The sequence below is a fragment of the Euprymna scolopes genome, chromosome 3 (assembly GCF_053919585.1).
Source record: "Euprymna scolopes isolate OS-2025 chromosome 3, ASM5391958v1, whole genome shotgun sequence".
NCBI classification, from domain to species: domain Eukaryota; kingdom Metazoa; phylum Mollusca; class Cephalopoda; order Sepiida; family Sepiolidae; genus Euprymna; species Euprymna scolopes.
In genome coordinates this window covers 118,087,718-118,107,522 of record NC_136484.1, presented here as the reverse complement: position 1 = coordinate 118,107,522, position 19,805 = coordinate 118,087,718, and positions in this window count along the sequence as shown.

Below are 19,805 nucleotides of genomic sequence, written 5' to 3'. Positions count from 1 at the left end.
CTGTGAAATCATCCCTTTTTTATCAAACCGATTGTTTGCTTGGTTTAGTTGGGGATCTATCGCGATGCACTAGGAGAAAGCTTCACCTGCCCCCTGCAGTTACTTAGACCACAATTCCACATTGTAGTCTACATTTTACTTTAGAGAACATTGTTGATTTTGTAAAATTATGTTTATATATAATAGTCTGAATTAAAGTTCAAAATGCAAAAGTCAAGTATCATGCTTCAGTTGTGCTCTAAAAAGAAAGATTCATTCGAATGCGCCCCTGTCTTATCAAAGAGTAAACTGTTGATTTTATAAAATTATTTTACATAAGCACTTGAATTAAAGTCAAACGTACAAACATCTAGAACCATGGTTCAATTGTGCTCTAAAAAAAGACACATTCGTTTCTAACGCGCCCCTGTCTTATAAAAGAATCTACAATTGATTTTGAACGAGCTGGAACAAAGTAAGCAGGAAATAGATCAGACAATTTTGGTGAACACACGCCATTATAGTATTTATAGAAAAGACTGAGACTAGTAATCTGTGTAGATTATTATCTGGAGGTGGCTTTTGCTATTAAAATGTTTAAAGTCTTCTCAAACCTTTCTTCTTTTTTTTTGAATTAACCAAATAACAATGTGAGACGCTGAACATACAACGTTATTTTTGTTGAAATCAATGGGTTGTGTCCCAAATTGAATAGAACATGTAGAACAGGTAAACTATCAATTATTTTTCATTCTAGTTCACCCCAAACAAGGCATATTGCTATTAGATGTAAACGGCTACTATTTGGAAACATGACTACAGGAGGCCATATAAGGTGATAGGCAAGATGTCTGTTCATATTGCATTTAAACTTCTGCCTGCTAGTACATTCAGGGAAATAAGAAGCAGGGAGGAAATTTGGAAGTCTTGCAGGTTCGAAGGTACAAGCTATTAGTATAGAAAGTTTTCCGACACTTAAGAACCTCTACAGTGAAAGAGTGGGATTTTGCTGCCAGACGTGTTACTAGGGGTTAAATTGATTAAGGAAAGAAGCAAACTTTCCACAGTTAAATATTTTTTCTGCCTGGTAACATTTCTTATTGATACGGATCTAATTTTTCTGAATTGCAGATGGCGTATCCTATTTCGCATTTTTATCTCTGCCCTTTTCCCTTTCGGTCCATTAAAAGATGCCATTATGGCTCTCAGCGACAACATGTACTTATTTCCTTCCGTGATGAATCTTAATTTCCTAATTTCCTAAGTTTTATCGCAAGGTTTATTTATCATTTTTGTGAGGGTGGTGAATGGAGGGGAGGGTAGAGGAAATGTTCATCAGATTCTTAATCTCCCAACGAATAATCACGGGCCATCTCATATTATCCATCAATTTTAGTATCAACTTAAGTTTCTATGCGTGTGAGGGGATGAGGGTGACGTTAAACTGTTTACTAGAAAGAGACGACTGGGTTCAAATTAAATCTAAATATATAATTACAGAGCAATAGATAAATTACATAAGGCCATAATATTATGTAGGTCCAACTCACAAATGTGTAGTTTACAAACATATTACCATAAAGTATTTAAATTACAGCATGCATTACTGAAAAAATATGTAGCAATAAAGGTTACGCGATGAATAGGCAAAGTTGACTTTTAACAGTCCCGTTGCACTGAGTTGGGCACACCATTTCCTTTCTGTAATATTCTTTGGAGGGTCTTCGCATAAATACTCGGTTATAATTTGAAGGATCAAACACACGTACACATCGTTCCACTTTCTTAGAACTGCACGCCTGTGGAACTCTGTTCCGTCTGCCTGCTTCCCACCGGTCTACAACTTGGATGTCTTCAAGTCCAATGTTAACAAATTCCTAATAAACCGCCCCCTTAAGTAAACACTTCATCAAATCTCCACACTAACGTAATGTACTTGCAATAACCCTTATCCCTGAGTGGCTTCCGGGCCTTGATAAGTGGTGATCACTGTGTAAAAAAAAAGAAGCATTTTCAGTTAGCGATGTTGGTGACCTTCACGTTGTTACTCTCCTACGTACCCGATATTTTTCGAGGAAGAATTCGAACTAGAAATACGTAAAGGAAACGAAGGCCAGCAGTAATAATCTGATTCCTGTAAAATGAAATAAAGGTTCTCGGTTGCAGCAACGAAAAGAACATACGACTCAGAAAAAAGCAATTGTTCCCTCTTTGTCAGAAATATCACTTATGGAACATAAGAACTAAAGGACAAAATAGGGGGTGACGAATGTTGAGAATAATCATCTGATTCATACAAAATGGATGAATACTGCTCAGCAAAAAATCCCCCGTGCACATACAAACATTATATATATATATATATATATATATATATATATATATATATCGGAATCCTGTGGTGAATAGGAACACAGATTAATTAATCGTGTGGTATCGAGTCTTACAGAAAATTTATAGGGGGTAATATTATATAAGATAACCCCAGCCCAATAAAGAATATCTCAATATACTTGATAGAGCAAATGGAATTTGTAGTTTTTTTTTTTTAATTTTATTAAGAAAAACATCAATTTTCAGACTAGAAATTTGTTTTTTAAATATAGAATACAATTCAGATATTTTTTCCTTAACCCAATGATTTTCGATGTAGGTCATCTCCTTAGAGGAAAAGTCATTAGCAAATATTAGCTCTAATTAGAAATAATGTTATTATTTAGCACATACAAAGCCAATTAGCACCAAGAATAACGAAGTTATGTTCCAACCAGCTCCCAGAAATCTGTATTCTGAGCCAAGTATCTCAGTCAAGGGACAGAACCTTCAAGCGGTTGAGACATTCACCTATCTGGGCAGCACTCTATCTCGGACAGCCACAATCAATCTCGAAGTCAACAACAGAATCGCCAAGGCAAGCAGCGCATTTGGGAGACTCAAAAGCAAAGTCTGGGAAAGGGGAGGAATCAGCATTGACACCAAGCTGAAGATTTACAGAGCAGTTGTCCTCACCACATTGCTCTATGGCTCAGAAACTTGGACTACCTACAGAAAGCACGAAAAAACGTTGAACCACTTCCACCTGAGATGTCTCCGAAATCTCTTCCATATCAGATGGCAAGACAAAGTCTCTGATACAGAGGTCCTGACAAGTGCTAATCTTCCCAGCATAACTACTACCATTTGAAAGACCCAACTGAGATGGGCAGGTCACGTCTGCCGCATGCCAGATGAAAGAATCCCAAAACAACTCCTGTATGGCGAGTTGTGCCAAGGCAAGCATTTAGTTGGAGCACCAAGAAAACGCTTTAAGGACAACCTCAAAGTCTCCCTCAAGGACTTCAACATCAGTACCGAGTCCTGGGAATCGCTTGCATCAGACAGACCTCACTGGCGTCACCTCATCAACAAAGGAGCTGAAACAGCTGAAGAGAGAAGAACCCTCAAAGCAGTACAGAAGCGTGCAACCTGCAAACCCAGAGCAACAAGCTCTGTCCCCACAACACCTGCTCACCACTGTCCAACTTGCGGGAGAGCCTTCCATGCCCGGATCGGCCTTACAAGTCATCTCTGGAAGCACAAAAACAATACTTTTACTCACTGATGCCATGGTCATCTTCGACTTCGAAGGACGAACATCACAAAGAAAATATATTAAAAATTAATTGCATCTTTTTAGGGAGACAAAGTAAAGAAAATAGATGAAATAAAAGTAGATACATTGAAAGGATATGAATTTACGGCATCCAACTGTTGTGGTAATCTTTGTATAGTGTGGTATATTGTCGTCATATATATATATATATATATATATATATATATATATATATATATATATATATATATATGTATATATATATATATGTAAAGTTGAACGTGTGTGTATGTGTGTGCGTGTGTGTGTGTGTATGTGTGGTCACGAATAGGCTCCTATATGGTTGACGATTTTAAAAACTGATTACATAAAATGATAGAAGATGTATCGAGGATCAGGAATGGGTATGTTTCATCTGTCAGAACGGTGGTTCATAAAAATTGTGGGGTCTGCGTTCGCGCCTGGCTCCCAAAGTATGGAAATAAAAATGAAAAAATAAAAAGGTTTACAAGGGATTTTGATATAGATGTACATAAGAATACTTTGATAAGTATATTTCAACTTAATTAGGGATGGTATAATAAAATTGTGGTGTCTGCGTTCGCGCCTGTACTCCATGGAAATGTGTCGAATAAATTCACCTAATAAATTCACGTTCTTATTAAAGGGAGAGCCAAAAAAGTCGGAACTTTAGACAATTCTCGACACAAATTTTACATAACTCTGTTTTTCCTTCTCCACTTGCACGTGAGACTCTTTCGAAAATAGATAAATAGATAAATAATAAAAAATAAGAACGTTACTTGTTATCGTGTCAAAAGAAGGACACATCCTGCTCACGTGATTACGTGTCTTTTTAAAAACAGTTACATAACCTTTTTATTTGTATTTATATATCGGTTTAAGCTTTTTTTTTTTTGTCAGTGTACTAGAAGAAATTCAGTTGATTACAACCCTTTCTGTGTGTTCTTTACATTACCATAGTACAACCCTGAATCCGACGGCGCAATACTGCACCGTTCAATACTGTAAAACTGAAACCAAGCTGTTCTGCTTAAAAAATGCGCCATTTTCTTCTTAATCATATTTATATCGATTCTTTGCTTTAAAAAACTAAAGCAATTACGTGTTTACTTTTTTAATATCCCATTTTGCTGTTTTGGATTATTTTAATAAAGTAAAGCTGCATTATTTTTCTAAACTGTTTTTGTTTCTATGTTTTTCGATATTTCGACGATATTATTTAGTAAGAGTGTTTAGCAGAAAAGCTAACAAACGACTATCCGAAAAAATAAATATACAAGAAATAAATGTTACCATAGTCAATAAAAGTTCAGTTCATGTTTTTTGTTGTTTTGAAATAGTTTTTAATTGTCTTTACTTGAAATAATTTCAGCGAACCGAAATTAAAACGAAATTTGAGGCGATAACTGCTTAAATGAATTTTTATATGAATTACACATGCCATAATCGAATATTCCTCAAGCACAAAATAACAGAAAACATTAAAATATGTGTATAAATATTCCTTACGTTGACGGAACTCTCTTAAACTGTTAACACAGAATGCTCAGGTGACCCTCCTTCATATTGAAAACGGGGCTCTCCATTTCAAAATGGCTGCCAATTTGATTTTTTTAAACCGCTTCGTGATTTAAAAAAAAAAATTTTACAAACTACTTAAAATACAAACCAATGAACTTTTCTACCATAAAAGTATCTTTTATTGACTATGGTAACATTTATTTCTTGTATATTTATATTATTATATGTATAACATTTTTTCTTTGTAAGGAAACATCATTTTGTTGGTCACTCTTGGCTACGAATGGAAACAAAGTTGATATAAAAAAAATATATTTTCGCGAAATACTTTCAATATATTTTGCTTAGGGTAATATATTTGAGTAACAAAACCTATCTCTTTACAACCCCTACTTTTCATAACCTATCATACTTTCATCAATCACAGTCCATTTTCTGTAGGCTGTTTTGGAACCCAGTCAACGACGGGTACTTCTGCTAGTATACATATATATATATATATATATGTGTGTGTGTGTGTGTGTGTGTGTGTGTGTGTGTGTGTGTGTGTGTGTGTGTGTACTGTGGCATTTTTCCAAGTTTAAAACAAGAATTTTTATTGTACATTGTTCTTCTAAATTGCCTTCACGTCAAGATTGCATTTTTGAAATTCACCAGTGTGACAATCAGGCGTTTGTAGAGTGAAGGTTTTGTTTCCCTTTATTTTACTACTGATTATGTATAATGATGAACTTTTTATTAATTTTCTAACTATGTTCTAAAGTCTGTTTTTTTTTATCGATTGCGTTGTTCTACTCTTTTTCGCCGATTCCGTTACTGATGAGGTTGTCCGAGTATCGACATAGGTCGCATTCCATATTAGCGACTTTCCGTTTGCAAAGGGATACGCCCTTCTTTCTACTGAATGGGTGCTTGTTATTTTTTAGAACTGATATAAATTGCCATAAGATGATGCCCCCCACACACACACTAAATATAACCTTATGTCACATCTTTCTTTGGGGTGGATGAAGGGAAGTAAAATTGTGTACGAATGACAAAAACAAGTCTTTCCTGTCTAAAGTAATTTTTATTTTTATCCCCTCCAGGGTACTCTTTTAAGGGGTGCTCTGCATATGCACTCCCACACATAAAACAGCCACCATGTTTCTAATTTGGAGAGAAAAGTACAGATTTTTACAAACATTTATTTAAGAAAATCAGAATTCTATTGTTATGGATAGTCAAAATGTACTATAATTTCCCGGCATATCAACTCTAATAGCACAAAGCATGCAGTGGCAAGATAGGTGTAGGTGTAGGATATAACATTTGGATTTAAATACGACACACAAAATAAAAGAGTCCGTAAACGCTTAAGATATGCAGGGTGCAACAGAAATATCTCACAGTCGCGCTCGTGCAGTTTCTGAGCAATCATTAATTTGTATGGATGGAATTGCATATAAGTGTGTAGAATTCTTCTGGCTGTTCGATCAGACAATCCCAAGGTCAAAAGATGTTTGCGAGCTAAACGTGTAGGAGATTGTGCAACAGAAGGTCTCACAGCTCGAAGAGTCTGGCGTTCGATCGCTTCGAGGCTTTCCAGGTGGCTTTCTTTCAAGTGCTGAGCCTGTAGCTCTGAAATTTGCAACTCATTGCTGTATTGATTTTCTATCTGGAACAACATCATGCCTGCCTTACTTGTAATAAGCTCAGAAAACTTTCTGTGTTGCAGTTACAAATTCAGCATTCTTAAAAAAAAAACATGTCTATAGTAAAAGAACTATGTGAATCCGCCCAAACCATATTGTTTGAGGAGGAAAACTGAAACAAAAAGTGGCAAAACAGCTAAAAAAAACAAACCTTTGTTTGTACATATAATTTTTGTTTTTTGTTAAATCGTAAATAATTGTTTTTGCAGAATAAAGCCAACACATCCGCTGGGGAGACTTTAAGTAAATAAACTCCATGGTAAGAATGAGGTATTATGGTGATTATGTCTTAGTGTAGGGAAACTTAATAAAGTCTTTCAAAGACCTAGCTAGTAATTAATAATGACCCTCGAATCCCCACTTCCCCCTACTGGCCTTGTGCCTAAGTACTTTGGACCCCAAATGAGGCTATGGCAGTAGATAATGCCAGGGCCGGGGCCAAACACTAAACAAAAAAATAAAATATAAAAAAATAATTAAAAAATAAACATCATTGGTATTCGCATAAGTTCACTAGCAACATTTGTTTAAAATGTATGTGGTGGGGTACTTCTGTTGCACTCTCTATAAACAGAAATAAACAGTGAGTGCCGAGAAGGCAGAAAAGATGAAGAGAAAATAGTCGGAAAATAGTACTTTATGAATATATATATTCTCTTATTTTGTTCTTTTAGTTCCCAAATTCCATGAGCGATGTTTCTGACAAAGGTGAGAGAATTGCTGTTTTCTGAGTCGAAATCTATTCATCTAAAGCTTATCATTACCTTTTTTTTACCTTAGTAATCTTTTTAGCCCCTTATATCAAGTGGCTTCATGCCATGTCTGGATCTATTTCCATAAATTTTGTTACATTAAAGTAATATTTTTTAACTCCTTACATCAAGAGGCCATGAAATATTATATCAGTCAGAGTCTTCCGTACTTGTCTCAATATCTTGCCATACTTGTAGCTATTTTATTAAGTGTTTAATTGGATACCGAATTGTAATATAAAAGTTACGTTTTGGGAACATTTTATATTCTTTAAGTTATATGTAAGTAAATTGTTTATGAATTTGGTAGCTTAGATCTTTAATTTATTAATAATCATCGAAATAGTTCCAGAAAACTAATATTTATCATTCAAGAAATCTTAAATTTTAAAGTTCACTGAATGTTTGTTTCTATTTCAAAATGGGTAAAATCAAAAGTGTTTACATATGCGACATCAGATTACTCACGAAACATTGCTGGTGGAAGATCTCATTTTTAATACGTGTTAACGCTGATAAGCACGGACAAATTAGCTTAGTGCCTTATTAAATAGATAATATAATAATAAATTTAGGTGTTTTTAATGGGAAAAGACGGGTTTTTTACCTTAGCAAAACTATTTAATTTTCCATTAATCTATCTGTTCTTAATTGGACGATCTAATTTTTATAGGCGATCACCTAGTACAAACGGGAATAGGCGTATTGCTATACACATATCATACTAATTATACATATTTTAAGAATTAATCTTTGAGAATTTTATGTGGTTTCATTTACAGACAAATCTGGCATCAACGTCTAGTATAATTAGATTTGATATTGATAAAAAGTGATTAATTCAATCTGTCTTATTTTAGAACTAGCATTAAAAAACAACATATTGTGTATGCATGTGTGTGAATGTATAATGCAAACGCATATACAGTTGCGTGATGCATCGTCTTTTCATTGATATTGTGGTTAGGTATTCTTGCCATCTGTACACGCTGCACCTGTAGAAGTATCAAAACTTCCTTAAGTCCAACCCTTTCTTCGATGTGTTAGAAACGTTGGCACAAGTGGTAGTATCAGAGATACCAGCTAACAGGGCTTTGGTGAAAATTCATGAGTTGGCATCAGAAGTAAAACAAAAGAAGATGCAACCTAGAAAACGAAAACCACAAAATTGCACGTCGGCTACCTTTTCCCCCTCGTATCCACTTCAAAAGTGAATAGTGTCGCCATTGACTGCAATTACACAAAATAGTCCAAAAGCATCACAGATGATGGATAAGAAACATGAGCTCCACTGGATGGCGGCGAAGGAAACTAGGACCTATAAGAGATTTATCGCCACCCAAATTCCAGCGAAGACCAATAGCCATTGCCAGCGAGAAGTTAACAGCAAACGACTGTTGCGATAATGCAAATTGATTTGCAAAAGTTATCGAAAGATGTGAAGTGTACTTGGAATCTGAGGGGCTCCTTGCTACCCAGATACCAAGGAACAGCATCCGTTGTTATCAGTGCGTAATATTTTATGATGACATGTGTGAGAACTTCTAATAAAATAAAAATTATAGTAAGATAAAAAAAAAACTCATAAAAGAACATAGCATGGATCAGGAAAACATACAATACAATACCTCTAACATAGCGATTTGAGTGCTCAAATATATTTTAATATTATACAAAATTATCAACTTTATAGTAAAAGCAGTTATTTACTTTAAAATCAAACCTAATATATATATATATATATATATATATATATATATATATATATATATATTGAGTAAGATAATTTATAATTAAAATTAAAAATTAAAAATCTGTTTCTCAAGGAAGAACAAACAAAATCAATAAATTGTACGATCGTTTCGGAAACGATGTTTGTATTGTGATAGACAATGAGTCTTGGACAATAATTTTATGATATAGTTTTTTGAAACAAAAGGCAGATGTATCTTTTAATGGTTCATCTCTTAAAAGTCGTACGAATCATTTACCAAATGAATGCATCGGCGATGATTCGTACGACTTTTAGGAGATGAACCATTAAAAGATACATCTGCCTTACTTAAAAAATGCTAGGTTTATTTTTGGTGTCTTTAAAAATACCCACCCAATATTTTTGCTGATGAGGAGACTTTGTTTCAAAAAACTATATCATAAAATTATTGTCCAAGACTCACTGTCTATCACAATGAAAACATCGTTTCCGAAACGATCGTACAATTTATTGATTTTGTTTGTTCTTCCTTATGAAACAGATTTTTAATTTTTAATTTTAATTATAAATTATCAATCATCTCACTCAATATTAAAATAGCAGTAGGACATATATGCCTATCGAGCTTATTATATATCTACATTATAACAAGCACTGTTTTTTTTTTATTTTATTTTAATTGTATTAATGAATTTACTAATACATTAAAATATACTCTGCTCTTTAGACTCTCTCTTTCTCTCTCTCTCTCTCTCTCTCTCTATATATATATATATATATATATATATATATATATATATATGAAATGAAAATTACAATTGAATTTACAAAAATGATCCAAGATGGTAAAATTAAAGTAAATTATAAATATTAAAGAATTAATATTTATAAAATTATCTCAGCCAGATATAAAAGCTCGATAATACCAAATAGGAAATAGAGCTTATAATATGAGCAAACAGTTAATGAAATATGTTAAAAACACTTTGAAATGAGTTAAAAACATATTTAATCTGAAAAGGAAACACTAGATAAATGGATGCAAAATCCGATCCCGCATTTTGCTAATTCCTACCCTCTGATGAGAAGGAGAGTATTTCTTCGAAACTCCGCGAATTAAGGACTATCCATTTATCTAGTGTTTCCTTTTCAGATTAAATATGTTTTAACTCATTTAAAAGTGTTTTTTAACATATTTCATTAACTGTTTGCTCATATATATATATATATATATATATATATATATATATATATATATATATATTACATAGTAGAACGCCAGCATGAAAAGTAATATGGTTAAGATTAAGCTTCGAAAAGTAAAAGGACTGGTTGTTAAACCTGGAACAAAAACGACAAGGTATTCTAGTAAAAAATATATAATAACTTTACAACTTAAACTCTTGCAGCATTAAGCATTTTTTTTTAATTCAATTTTACATTATATATAAATTCATAATGCTGGAATATTTGAAGTTATAAATTCATTATATTTTTTATAGAACATCTTTTCCTCTTCTATTTCAGTTTAAACTAATAGTCCTTTTACTTTTTTAAGTTTAATCTAAACGATATTACATTTCATGCTCACATGTTTTTTTATATAATCCATGATTTTTCCAGGCTTCGCTTTGTAATAATATTTTCTTTTTTGTGTTTAATATCATACGCTTCTCAATAATGCAAAAAATATTATTACCAACTTCTTAAATTGACTAAATAAATTAAAGACGTAATTACGTAAATATAAAAAGGTACAAAAAAGAGAAACAGAATTAACAGGCGACGTCGTGGGCGAAATATTAATCGCCCTAGCACAGTAAAGAGCATACATTTGTTAACTCTCTCTCTATAACCAAAATAGATGGCATGCGAGCGACATCCCCGCTATGAATAATGAAGGTGTCGACGACAAAAAGTTGCTATAGTAACTAACAGCCAATCAGAAGCAATCGTTTCTAAAACGCCAATATTGAAAAAGCTGCTATGGTAATCACCAGCTAATCAGTAGAAACCGTCTCTTACGTGCCGTACTAATTCTAAGGACTTTTGAACACCGATTATCGATACTTATCGGATGAATCCTGTACGAAACAAGTTGTCCGAAAGACACATAAATGAATTGTTTATAGATATGAAAGCTCGTGTAGAAATATGCACACTTTTAAAAATTACTGCTAATCGTAGTCGGTACAAATGATTGCCACAGACAGTAGACTTCAGGTTTTACATTATAGTTTTTCTTCTCTTAGATGCATGTCTTAACGAGTATTGAGGGTGCAAGTCTCCCAGTAGTTTTTAAACGCGCCTCTAGATGTAACATGAATCGGTGTGTTAATGCCATTAAGCCTTATATATATATATATATATATATATATATATATATATATATATATATATATATATATATATTTATTTTCAAATAGTAATCTACGGACATGCATGTTTCAAGGTTGCTACCTCTCAGCTGCGATCTCAACTGTGTGTCTCCAGAGAATCGAATCCCAGACCATGTCTATTATAGGTCAGTGCATTTACCCGTTACGCCACGAAATCCAAGAAAATTTTACCGTTTATTTTTATCATTTATAAACTTACGTAAATTTCTTTAAACGATAAATACGGTTAAGTATCGTCTTCGCTTCGATACTCGTTTTACTTAGATAATCGCCCATTTTATTATTATTATCATTATATATATATATATATATATATATATATATATATATATATATATATATATATATATATAATTATCTTTTTTTACTATAATAATTAAATACCTACGGAAAGACGGGGGGGGGGAATAGATAGGTATTGAAGCAAAGGAGAGATTGACACCATCATACAATGTATGATAATGACTGAAATAGCTAACGCAAATGATGGACAGATTTCGGAGATGACGCGAAGGTGGCTCAAGGCATCCAAAATAGGGGTCATACGATTATATTCAAATTACCTCCCCTTTTCTCGTATGTTTTACTCAATATAAAGGCTTATACTTAAATCTTTGAAGTACACAATGAAAGAGTTGATCCCGGTTATCGATTGGGAACCACTAGAATTCTATACACGACTGGCTGACACATTAAGAATAATCTAAACAAATATACACGTTAACGTAACTCTGACTTTAAGTTGAAATTAAATAGCCGCAAAAAACAACTAAAATAAAGAATGTTATATTAATTGCTATTTTATGGAGAACAAAATAACAGGCAAAAAGACAGACAGACAGATAGACAGACAGACAAGCGATTAAAATATTTATTATTTCCTTTTTTATATGTCCTTTATCTGTAGACACCAAACGGATAAGACGTATAATCAGATAGACTACTTATTCATTTAAATGTTATTTTATCATAAATGATTTATAAATTATTGATTTAAATAATTGTCTGGATATCCGTCCACCTGTAAGTTGATTGTAGATTAATAGAAAACATAAAAAGGAAATAATAAATAATTTAATCACGTTTCTGTCCGTCTGTGTGGTCGCCTGTCACATTTTTCCCCATAAAACATTTTTTCTTTGGTCAAAAGAGTTTTCAGTCTTATTTACAATTGTTTCTAATAAATCTACATGAAATAAAAATGATCAACGCGGGTGAACTTTCGTTCTTTTTCAACGAGTTAATCAACTGCGTTCGCCTATATATTTTTTCTATCTAATTATGATTGCATTTTTTGTTATTTTTTTTTTTTGTTGTTGTTTTTGGTGTTTTTTTGGGTTTTTTTTTTTTTTTTTTACAATTGCACTTAATGACCGATATTGTCGCCTCTGGCGTTGTCCAAGATGAACAGTTTGGGTTAAGATGACACTAAGCTTGTCTCGTCTTTCTAGTTGTTGATTAATGTTTTTATCTGAAACTAAAAAGAACTGGTATTTAAAAGAATACAACTGGTTTTGCTTCTCAATATGCGCATCAAGGGTCACTTCTCTTGTTTGCACAGACCTATTGCACTTGTAAACACAAAAATGTGCAGGTGTTTCTTTTATAAAAGAAGACATTCAAATTTGCCACTTAAAAAAATACCAATATTTTACGTTTGAAAAAAAATTTCAAAATATCGTGTTTATCTTTTTTTCTTTTGAAGTGTATGCAACACTTTACATGCTCCTCTCACTCCTAACCAATTTGGTTGTATTATATAGTTCGTTTGTAGCTAAGAATTTCGGAATTTATGGATAAACATTGATTATTTGGGTTATTTGGATTATACGGAGCTACTTCCTTTTAAAAACTTTCAGCCGCATATTACACTGGATTTTTATAGTAAGTTGATAGGAAAAACATGCTCTGGACGCAGTATGAAACAGAGTCGTGAGATACTTTTATTTGCCAGCTGAATAACATATAAGATGATGAAAGATGGCAAACTGGTTGTTCGCTTAGCTTTAAGAAATTTTTGTTATATTCTTGTCTCCATCGACAATCGTATTCGGTCTGAAACTAGTTATAGCAAATACAGGGTGTCCAACAGAGCACTAAAAAGGTTTTGAAATTAAATAGATTCGTTATTTTTGATGATATCTTTCTGTAATTTTAACATAATCTGATTAACACATTGCGAATTCTTTTAAAAAATGCAAAATTCAAAGAATCTTTATTTATGAAAAATAATCTCTTCTAAATGTTGCCAATTTTCAGCTTCGCATATTTGTGCTCTTCTCAAAAAATTATTCATGACAGATTGTAGAATCTCTAGATTGCGATTTAACTCCCTTATTTTGTTCCTGATGCTTTTATTTAATTCTTTCATGGTTTCGGGTTTGTTAACATAGCCTTTTTCTTAAAGATATCCACACAAGAAAAAGTCTGGGCTAGTCAAGTCTAGGGAACGTTGTGGCCATTTGACATTGTCATAGCAAGAGATAATGTTGTCGTCAAAGCATTGCTTGAAAAGCTCCATGGTGTCTCACGCCATATGTGCTGTTGCTTCATCTTGTTAGAACTATAATCCGAGGCTATTTTGAATTTGTAGACGCAGGCAATCTGTAATCATAGTTCGGTATCTCTCTCCAGTAACAGTGACAGTATTTTCGTCTTGATCTTCAAAAACAAAAAAATAAGGTCACTTTATGAGAAAAGACTTTTAAACTGTGCAGAATATTGTGTAGTGAGCTTCAACATACCCCAAGTTATATGAAACGTCGTTGAATCGATGTTTTAGGATGCTACTCCAGGCTCTCTCGCACTCTGTCCTTACCTATTTTTATTTGTGATGACGTTTCGAGGTCTGTCACCTCGCTGAAGATCAAGTACAGCTCCTTGGTCTTCAAATCTGCGCACAATGTTTCGAATGGTGTTGTGACTTGGGCTATCTCTTACATGAAAATGTCGTCGATAAGCTCTTTGATTCAAAACAATTGACCCCTGATTTTGGCAAAACAATTTCACAACTTGCGTACGTTGTTCAATGCTATACTTATCTTTAATTTATTTACAAAATATTACGTGTAAAATATCTGAAATAAAGAAGTATATAATCATTAATAATCAAATGACAAAGATTTCCAACCGTTCAGTGACATGTTGGACATCCAATATTAATCACAACTGCATTTTGTCTCATATTATGCTTTTCTTATGCTTGCAGTATGTCTTGGTTATTGACATTTTTGCCTGATCCCGCGCATCGACCCTCCATAACCTTCTACTTCCCATGGCTATGTATTAGGTTTGAATGCGTTTAATTTCTTACTAATTTACTAAAAGTTAAAACTTAGTATGGATATAAATACATCCGGGTTCCTTGCCATAAGAATACGATTGACAGGTGTAAGATATTAATGCGGATAGGTATTCAGCCTGGGAAAGATGCTGAAAAATACACTGAAAGACTTAAGCTTTTTTTTTTCCTTTGAATATTGTAACGCTGGGTATAAGGCAGCCAAACCAGCTGCCAACATTGCCCTGCTTTTTATTGAAACCAACCGAGAGCTCTCTTTAGTATCCTCGTTGTTCCCTTAAGTGAAATTGTCTGGATCTCTTTTGCACTTGGTTCACCAGGAATATTAGTTAGGTATGATTTCAGGTTCTTCTTCATAAGTCCTGTGGCACCTATAACAATTAGTATGATTTATATCTCTCTAAGATTCCAGTTTATTTTCATATCATACATTGGACCTTGATATTTGGTCTGTTTCTCCCTTTTAGCTCTGTTCAGATTTCATCATAAGGAACACTCACTTCAACGAAGGTTGAAACTCTCTCTGACTTATTCAATCGGTATATAACCAGCTGTGTTTATGACCAATCGTTCATTAAGACGACCTGTTAAATTGTATTACTCGATATTTTGTAGGCAACAACAGTCAGTCAGTTCAAACCAATACATTTTTTCTGAGACATATCAAAAACCAAAAACATCAAAAATCAGTCAGCATATCCGACATCAATTATATTGCGATTAGTCGATCTTGAAAAATATGTCGATAATACTCTTTGTAAACAAAAATATATCGCATTTTTTTTATAGATTTCGTGAGGCAGTTGTCACGCGATATAAACCCTTGCTCACGCGATATAAAACCTAGCTCCCAAATATACTTTTACGCTTAATTTTGGGAAAATAATACATCTAATGCATTGTCAGTCCGACGGCAAATAACAGCAGGTGGGGGGTTACTTTAGACGATTATGTATTACTGTAGAACCTCGGGATACGGCATTAATCCGTTCCGGGGGTGGGATAGTTAGGTGAAATCGCCGTATAGCGGTGCATTAGCAAAATTTTATAGAGTACTAGCATGGGTACCCGGCGTTGCCCGGGGCGACATAAAGTTCCGTTTTGAACACACCTACTATACTAAGGATATTAACCATTTCCATCGTGGGTAATGTCGATACCCCCCACACACATAAACAACAATTTCAAAAATAAAAGAACAGATAAAAACATGTAAATGTAATCGCCCAAGAAAAGAAGTACGTGATACCCTCTTCACCAGGTGAGATTCTTACAATAGTAAAAATGCATGTACTTATGGGCGTCAGAAATGGCTTCCGTTAAAAATATGCGAAGGGAATGCGGTATTATATCGGAGCACACTTACACATTTCCTTTACCCTATCTCCTCCCTCTTTGCCGTCGATGGCCGTTAAACAGTCGATCAAAGTAAAAGATTCCTAGGGAAATATGCTTATCTCGAGAAGGTTCTTCCACCGGCAATGAATAGCCGTAAAAAAATAAAATAAAGATATTAAGTTTTCTTGAAAAAAAAACAGAATTTTTTCATGTACTTTCATCTAGCTGTATATACGCTTTTCGTAAACATGTTTTTACGTATTTTCTCCCCCCCCCAAAAAAAAAGAACTTGACTGAACAAAATGTCTTTAAAAAAAAATTGTACTTACACCTAAGAATTTACGGTGAAAACTAGTAAACCTTTTATCTTTTCTTGAAGGAAAAAAAACCCCAAATTTTAACACATACATATATATATATATATTTATACATATATATATGTTTATAGATATTTATGCATATATATATTTATACATAAATATATATTTATACATACATATATATATATTTATACATATAGATATATATTTATACATATATGTATATTTATACAATTTCTATATCAATATACTTTCTATATCAATTAAAGAATTTCAGTAAATTATCGATACCAGTAAAATGAATTTGACCATCCTAGCAAACCAGCTGAAATGAAAAGTTGCATGCAAGGAAAATGTGATATAATTAATTATTTCAACAAAAGGAAAGAATTTCAGACAATATTAAACAATAATAAAAAAAAAAGTTATTGCACGCTAGATTTATGCTTTGTGTGCATTTAAAAAAAGTATTTATTTCTTCGATTACTAAAGCTGTGTAACCGAATAAAAAATAAATTAATCGAACGAAAAGTAACAATTGGTATTATTTTACTTTAAGGCCCGTTTCACGTCCGTATATAACAAAATATTTTTTTGTAGATTTCGGTGTGCTAAAAACGAATCTGAAAACTGTTTCCGTCGCAAAAAAGAAAAATAGTTTTCATGATATGAAGAAATTACTTTTACGGAACATGGGCGATCACTTTTCCATGTAAATTTAACTTAAAATGAGTACCCACTTTCTGGCCATCTGAGAGAGAGAGAGGGCATATTTTTTTTGTGTTTATTGTTTAAAAAAGTTGTTTTTTTTTTGTTTGATTTCTTTTGCATTGTATTAACCCCTGAGCTCTGGGACTATTTTCCATTTCACAACCTAGCCTGCGTTTACTCTACGCGAGAGCATAGCGAAGACTGTTAAATGTGCACTCGCGTACCAAAATGCCTTGTCACAGTGTAGTATTGGCGTAAAATTTAAATTAGACGAAAAACACGTAGTTTTCCAAATATTAAACCATGTAATTCTGTATGTTATCACGGGTGGCCATTATTGTTGTCTTTCATTTGATGCTGAAATTAAGACGGCTGGCATCATCGTTTATGAGGAGTGTTGCTTATTAGATTAGCCAATCAAAACTGTTCCTAGTGTCCATACACATTTTTGCTTTTATAGATATATAGATAGATATATTAAAAATTAGTAACAAAATACAGGAGTGTTTATAATGCACAATTTAATATATAAAATTATATAATCAGATAACATTTTAAATAACACCGTAATGCGGAGCAAAAAAAGAACATAACCAGCGTCCGGAAAAAACATCGTAACCTAAAAACAACGTATCCTAGGGCCACCGTATAACTAGGTTCTCCTGTATTTGGATTATTTGGAATACGTTTTTAATCTTAATTGTTATTTTCTCAACGTTTCGGCCGATAGAACCTTTGACCTTCTTCAAGTGTATCTTATCGAACCCAAGGAACTTTCTTTCGAACATGCAACTATGCACAGAATTTCGAACTGAACTCTTTATTAAATCCACAGAAGGTAGTATGTTCTCGTTCTATCAGCCATGATGGAGTAGAAGATTGAACCTTCAACTTCCAGATTAACCATAGCACCTTTATCCGTTGCGGTACTTCTCTAAGATTTCTCGTGTTCAACTAGCATGTTCTTCTTCTTCACATAATTGAGTAAACATTCTTAGTATCACCCACATTGAGGATTGAACCTTCAACCACCAGAAGAGTATCAGAAAGAATTGAATTTTATTTAGTACTTTATCTGTTACGCTAGGAGTCTTTGCGAATTATTATAATGCTAGCGAGACCTGTGGAAATTTTACAGTGGACTCTTTTATGTGTAATATATTTATGTTGGCATTTTGTTGATGTTCATTGTAAATGGAGACGCCCTGATATTATTGTAGTCTTTTATTAAAACTACAAAATATTTATCTAAGATAGCAGGAACACCCGTCGTAGCCCGGTCGTAAAATACGTTTAAATATGATATTTTAATTCATGCAGATTTTGTATATATTATTATAAAGTCAATTTTCTATCGATTCTTTTACATTATTTCAAAAATAAAAAATATATATCCATATGATCTGGTGCATCAGCTTCAATCGAAACCGAAACCAAAACTTTATATATATATATATATATATATATATATATATATATATATATATATATATATATATAACTTGGGTTCCTTCAGCTATAATCGAAACCAAAACAAAAACTTATGAAAAATTCTTGGTAAAATTATATATTACAAGAAATGGAAGGTCATAACAATTAAATGATAGTCACTCGGAAGAAAAAAGATGTACAAAAGGATGTAAGCGTGACACACAAAATAACACACACATATAACATATATGGATAACAATAGAAAAATTAATTATATAATGTTATAAATTGATTTTTTCAATTTTTGATGCTACAATATTTTAAGTTATGAAGTTATTATATTTTTTACTAGAATATCTTGTCCTTTTTTTCTAGTTTTAACAACTAGTCCTTTACTTTTCCATGTTTAAGTTTAACCATATTACTTTTCATGTTCGCATTTTTCTGTTATAATCCGCGATTTTTCCAGGTTTCCAATAAATTCACTTGTTCTTTGTTTAATTTTAGTCTTATATTTTTGCCCCCATAAACACATATGCAATAACAATGTACGGCACTCGTCTGCTTTCAATAAAATCCCCCAATTTTCTCCCTTTCATGATTTCATTCCCTCTGTTTCACTTCTTATTTATGTTTTCGCGACAGCATCGAATTAGTAGCAACAGCAGTCGCTGAAGCGACGTGGTTGCTATGAAAACCAGTCCTAAAAAGTGTCGCTCACCTCAATACATATTTTTACGATTTTCAACACTAGTAAATTCATCATAACTTTTGTTTTACTGAACGAAAATTGAAATTGTTTTTCACAATATTGGGAGAAGGTGATCTATAAACTGTAATAATATTTCATAACATTGGGAGGTGATCTATGAACTGTAATAATTGTTTGAAATTTATTCGAAAAATGAGTGAGCATTTAAAGTAGTTTTAAATGACTAAACGTGCCACTTAACCATATATTCAAACGCAGTGTTTGAATGATACGCGATTGTTTCTGTTTCTTGTTGGTAATATAGATGTAAATGAGTA